Below are 6000 nucleotides of genomic sequence, written 5' to 3'. Positions count from 1 at the left end.
AACGTGCCCTTAGTACACATCATCCAGAGAGCTTTACCAGGGACGCTGATCCTTCCCAGGCTCCAAAGCCATAGGAGAGATCAGGTGGCAAATCTGGGGAAGTGTTCCCCTTTCCCATGAATTTTGTCCAGTTTTCCTCCTCGTTGAGCTTAGGGAAAGCAGTTCTCATCTTTGGACATCTGTTGGCCCCAGGCTTTTCAGCATCAGCTCAGGGCAGTGCTTCTCCCCTGGGTACAGCCCCTGACACCTTGCATCCCCCTGGTGCCCTGCCTCTCCTGGGAAACTGTACTGCCTGGATCTCCCACCGCACCTGCCTCTCCTGGGAGACTGTACAGCCCAGGCTCCCTGAATCCTCCACATTTTTGAGTCTGGGCTTCTGAGGACATGCCCACAGACTGCAGTGTTGCTGTCCAGGCTCCGGTGCAGAGCTTGTAAGACAGTGCTGCGCCTCAGGACCTGCGTTTTGGCTCATTTAGGTGTTTGCGATGGCAGCAGCTCCCATCTCTGCAGCTGCTGGAGTTTGAGAATGTCCCTACAACCAGCCTTCCTGCTCTTCCTCGTCTTTGCACTGTCCTGGGGTGACTCTTGCAGAAGGAAGGCTCCATCCCCCTTGAATACTGTGAGATATCACAGAATCATAGAATGGTTGACATTGGAGAGGACCTTTGGAGGTCCTCTGGTCCCACCCTCCTGCTCAAGCAAGTCAACCAGAGCATGTTGGACAGGATTGTCTCCAGGTGACTTTTGAATATCTCCAGAGAAGGAGATTCCACAGCCTCTCTGGGCAATCTATTCTAGTGTTCCGTCACTCTCACCATAAACAAGTTCTTCCTTATATTCAGGTGGAACTTCCTGTGTTTAAGTTTTTGCCCATTGCCTCTTGTCCTGTCACTTGGCACCACGGAGAAGATTCCAGCCCCATCCACTAAACACCCTTCCTTAAGGTCTTTATAGACGTTGATAAGATCCCCTCTCAGGCTTCTCTTCTCCAGGTTAAACAGGCCCAACTGTCACAGCTTTCCTTCATAAGAGAGATGCTCCAGTCCTTTAATCTTTGTAGCCCTATGCTGGACTCTTTCCAGAAGTTCCCATGTCTCTCTTGTACTGGGGAGCCCAGAACTGGACACAGTACTCAAGATGAGGCCTCACCAGGGCTGAGTAGAGGGGCAGGATCACCTCCCTCAACCTGCTGGCAACAGTCTTCCTAATGCACCGCTGTGATCCTCAGACCTGCACCTTTAGCTTTCTCCCCTATTTTGTGTCTACGCAAGCAGAAGGAAAGCTGGGCAGAATTCACGGGAAAGGGGAAAATTTCCTCAGATTTGCTTCCTAGTCTCCCCCATGGCTTTGGAGACTGGCATGGGCCAGGGACCCAGATAAAGCCCTGTGGATGATGTGTATTAAGGGCACATTTGCTCTTTTCTGGCATCTCCTCTCCCTCTCAAGCACCGCGGACAAGAAACTTTGCTGAGCACTTTTAAAAACAAGGACAAAGCTTGCACCCTGTCCCATATTGACCTGCATCCTTTTATTCTACACAGAACAGCCACCCACAGGAGAAACCAGTTTTGAGGTTCACCAAAGCAGCTCAGCACCTGGTCACACTTTATGTTGTCATGTGGCATGCTACATGACTTTGATCCTGGTCTTTGAAAAATGCCAACCCTCAATCTAGTCCCCAAAGCCCAGATTCCTGCACAGGTCTACCCAGTGCAGACCAGTCAGGTCAGGACCACAAAAGTGACCTCTCCAGTGCCTCATTTTAAATATTTCACAGATTTTGTCACCATCTGGTGATGTTCCTGAAGGATTTATCAGATTTTTTGGAAAAATAACTTAGATGAGGGGACGTGATTCCTTTCCAGAACACAATGAGAAATCTCTCTGCTCTCTCCCTTGCTGTGCCATCTCCATGGTGATGACCTACTGAGGCCCCACGTGACATGAACTGAGGTCACAGTGGGACATGACACATCACAGAGTGGTCTCTCCGTTGTCACAGCAGTGTCCTTACTTTCCTGTGAGCCCTTGGTGCTGCTGGTCTTTGCTGTCATGCTCCTCACCGCTGCCCTTCAGAGCTGGTCCATGGGGAGGAGCTGGGACAGGAGGAAACAAGGCCACGTTGATGTTGCTCACCAACAGGCAGATGAACAAGGGACAGGTTGGAGAGAATTTTGGGGGTGAAAAGACAGGAAGACCATCCTTCCTCCCCGGATGGAGAGAAAGATGAGAGCAAGGAAGCAAGGCAGATGGAGGCCTCCTGGACTGATACCATCTACTTGCATTCCATTTCCTTTTTCCCAAGGCTCCTGCACCTCTCCAGCAAGGGTAAGGGCTTTGGGAGCTCCTTCCTGAGGTGTTGTATAAAGACTGTGAACTACAACAACGGCTGTGGATCCTGGGCTGTGAGGGTGGCTGGACAGTGTGGGGGCTGCCACAAGAGCCCTGCCTGAGGGTCCCATCTGGCTCAGGGGACAACGTGGCAGCCCAGCCTCCTGAGTCCCAGGGGTGGGGCTGCCCTGAGCCCCAAGGCTCCTGTGGGGCCAGCTCCATCCTCTCATGGTAGGAGGCTATCCAAGGCCAGTGTTCCCTGGGTGTGAGTCCCCATTTGGGAGCTGGATCTGACAAGAAATGTGTCCTGTGTCCTGGATGCTGGGGTGTCCTGCAGATCCTGTGGGGCTATATGTGTCTACTTCTTTAGGAGAACCTGTACTCTTTCCCCTTGGATCCTTTTATACTTCCAACTTGTCAGAGCATGTTTTGGTCTCAGAGATGTTGTCCCCAGATGGCCACAGCTCCTGTCCTCCTGCAAAAGGGGGTCAAACCTCTGCACCAAAAAGTCTGTTTGCAAGGACAGCTTGGAAACAGATGGAAGTGCCATCCTCATGCCATAGGTCCTCTACAGGTCCACCATCTCTAGCAACCTCCCTGGCCTGCTACCTTCCCCAGGAGATGCACACCAAATACCTGAGCCTGGCACAAGCACACACGGTCATGGGAGAGGAAAAATGCTGCCATTCAGCTACTGTGTGTGAATGTGCAGTGTGGGAGCACAGAGCTGTGTGCTTGTGGGGCAAATGTAGGTGTCCTGGGAAAGGCACCAGGACATGGAAGGTGCAAGAGAGAAGAGCCCAGGGTGTTCCCTGTGTTGCATGGACACACTGGGGGAGCTGCCACAGGGCCATTGTCCCAGTCCAGCCCCACACAGGTCTCTGTATCCTGACAGAGGGGAAAATACCAGCCTTGCAAGGCCCCTCTTTTCCCAGAAAATCCTGGAGTACAGCTCTCTGCTGACCCCCGTGTGGGGCATAGCCCAGGCTGGGCAAGGGCTGGATGCTCAGACACCCTCCCCCTCCAGACTCTAGGGGATCATTTCAGAATCATTTAATAATACTCCAGCCCTTTCCGTGTGTGAGATCTCTGGTGGCAGCTCCAGCTGATCTCTGGCTTTCCTCACTCCATCCCTGCATGCGCAGACAGAATCTTGATGCTCCCCCTAGGCAGCCTGGCCACCTTCCACCCTCTGTGTGCTTCCACCCTCACACCCTGAGTGCTGGTGCTGGTGGCAGGACAGATGTGGAGGATCCCCGACAGCAGTTCCTGCAGGAGCTCCCCAGGGAAATGCTGTACCCAGCCCCACCTCAGCCCCAGCTACAGCATGACAGAGGGCAGCTACCCTATCCCAGCCCTCCCTGGTGGTGCCAGTTCCACCTCTGGCTGCTCCTGAAAGTCTCCAGCACAGCCCTGGAGGGAGCTGGAGTTGCCTCAGGCCCCAAGGCAGTCTGCTGGCAGGAGGGCTTGACTTGGGCACAGCAGCGGTGGTGGTGAGAGCAGAGGCAGGAGCAGGGAAATTGGGGTGAAGACCCCTGCCCTCAGCTGCATGGCTGGGACACTCGACAGCTGATGTCTTTGCAGCTGGCCAGGCCCCAGCTGCAGAGTAGATCCCTGCTTGAGGACAGCAGCATCAGAATTGTCATGGGCTCCAGTGTAGCTGTGACTGTGGGGACAGAGCAGACCTAGGCACATGCAACTGCAAAGGCTGGTGGTGGAAAAGGCAGTGTGGGGCTGGTGAAGGCCCTCTCTCTCCTCTCCATGGGGAAGAGAGTCCCCAGGCAATCCTGGACTCCACCTTGGCCTATGGGAGGGGAACACATGGAGGGTGGAAGAGGCAGACAGAGCCTCTGGGAGCGGGGGTGTAAGGGAGTTTTCCAAAGCCCAGGTCTGAGCCTGGGACTTTTGGATCTTCCCCCAACACTCTCCCAGCAGACTCAGTCTGCTCTGCCCTAGGTGCTTTCCTCCCCCTGCCACCCATGCCGGTGCAGAGGCAGAGGAGCAAGAATTCATGGAATTGCAGAAGAGTTTTGATGGGAAGAGACCTCTGGAGGTCTCCAGTCTGACCTCCCACACAAAGCAGGGCTGGGTGGAGCCCTCCAGTCCTATCTGGCCATCGCTGGACTGCACCTGATGCCAATTATTAGCCCCAAACCTGCTCTGCTCCTCTTGTCCAGGCAGTGCTGGACAGTGGGTCACTTCCCTGACTACCTTGCCAGCACCCTTGACTCCTGGCTCCCTTTCCACATGGAGCAGCCTCACTCCTGCTGCTCCCAACAGCATCTTCTCTGTAGGAGGAACCCTGTCCCAAATGGTTCATAAGCAGGTGAGTTGTATCAGAGAAGGACCTTCTCTCCTGACTGTGCATCGTATAATCAGGCCCAGGCACTTGCCCTTGCTTTTCCATCCACTGAAGAGTCTCTGTTCAGTGTTACCTGAGTAGGGGGCCAAATCTGAAATTCTCCTCACATCTTTACATTGGCTGTCAGGCAAGAGTTTCTGCATGGATACAGTAGTCACTTTTATACCCACAATGTTCTCTGTGTCATGCTTGGGTTGCAGCTTTCCTGGCCAAGGCTTTCTAGACTGTAGTGAGGTGACAGGGCTGAGGTAGAGATGAGGAATTAGGTCAGCAGGACAAGGACAGGGTCAGGTCAGGACTTGCGAGGTGCGGGGCCAGGCACAGCCAAGCCCACAGCGTTACTCTGGCCAGGCCCAAGGAAAAAGGCAGCAGCTCCCCATCAAGGGGGATGAGGTCCTGCAGTGAGGCCTGTCACTGTCTCCCATGTTCTTGTGCCTGGCATATCCTCCTCCCTGTCTGCCTGAAGCCCCTCCATGCCCACCTTGCTGCTGTGAACAGCATGAAAGCCCTGGCCTTGCAGCACCTCCGGCAGTTCCTGCTGCCCTGGAAACAGAGCTGCCTGCCCTAAGATGATACACAGAGGAATCAAGTTCTCCTTCTCTTTTCCTGTCTCTGAATACTGCCCTGCTATTTTGCTGTGACATCTCTGCTCCCCAGAGAACCTTTCTCCTGGTCAGAGTATCCATGCTGGCCTGGCCATTCCTGCACCCCTGCCCTGTGCTCCCTGCAGTGCCCCAGGGTGGCGGAGGCTGGTGGATCAGTCCACCAGCACTGGTCACTCAGAGATGAGCCCTGAATCCAGCCCTCAGTCCCTAACAGATCACATTGGGACTCTGAGCTCACCCCCCATATGCTATTTTCACAAGGAGAATGCCAGATTCCTTAATGGTGCATTCCTATGAGAATATTTTTGACTCTGTCTTCTGAAGAAAGACCAGACTACAGGTACATCACAGAGGAGATGCCCTTTTATTATGGAAATTATATTGTGGAAGCCAGGTATGCCGTGAGGGTCCTCAGGGCCTGCTCCTGTCTGAGCTCACAGAAATGCACACGGAAGCACCATGTTACAAGAGGACTTAGGCCATATACACACATGAGAACAGAGCAGAATAGTGTGGAAAAGAGGAGAAAAGGCCTAAAAAGAAAATCTCCTGCTGCTTTTGGTGGATGTTTCTCCAAGAAAGTTGCAGCCCCCCTGCAAAGATTGCCGTGAGGAAAGGCCTGCTGTGGCAGTTTGGGAATGGTGCTGTGCAGCAGAAGGTCTGTTCACAGAGACTTCAAGCAGACACTCCTCCCCTTCATTC

The sequence above is a fragment of the Rhea pennata genome, unplaced genomic scaffold (assembly GCF_028389875.1).
Source record: "Rhea pennata isolate bPtePen1 unplaced genomic scaffold, bPtePen1.pri scaffold_77, whole genome shotgun sequence".
NCBI lineage: Eukaryota > Metazoa > Chordata > Aves > Rheiformes > Rheidae > Rhea > Rhea pennata.
This window is presented reverse-complemented; position numbering follows the sequence as displayed.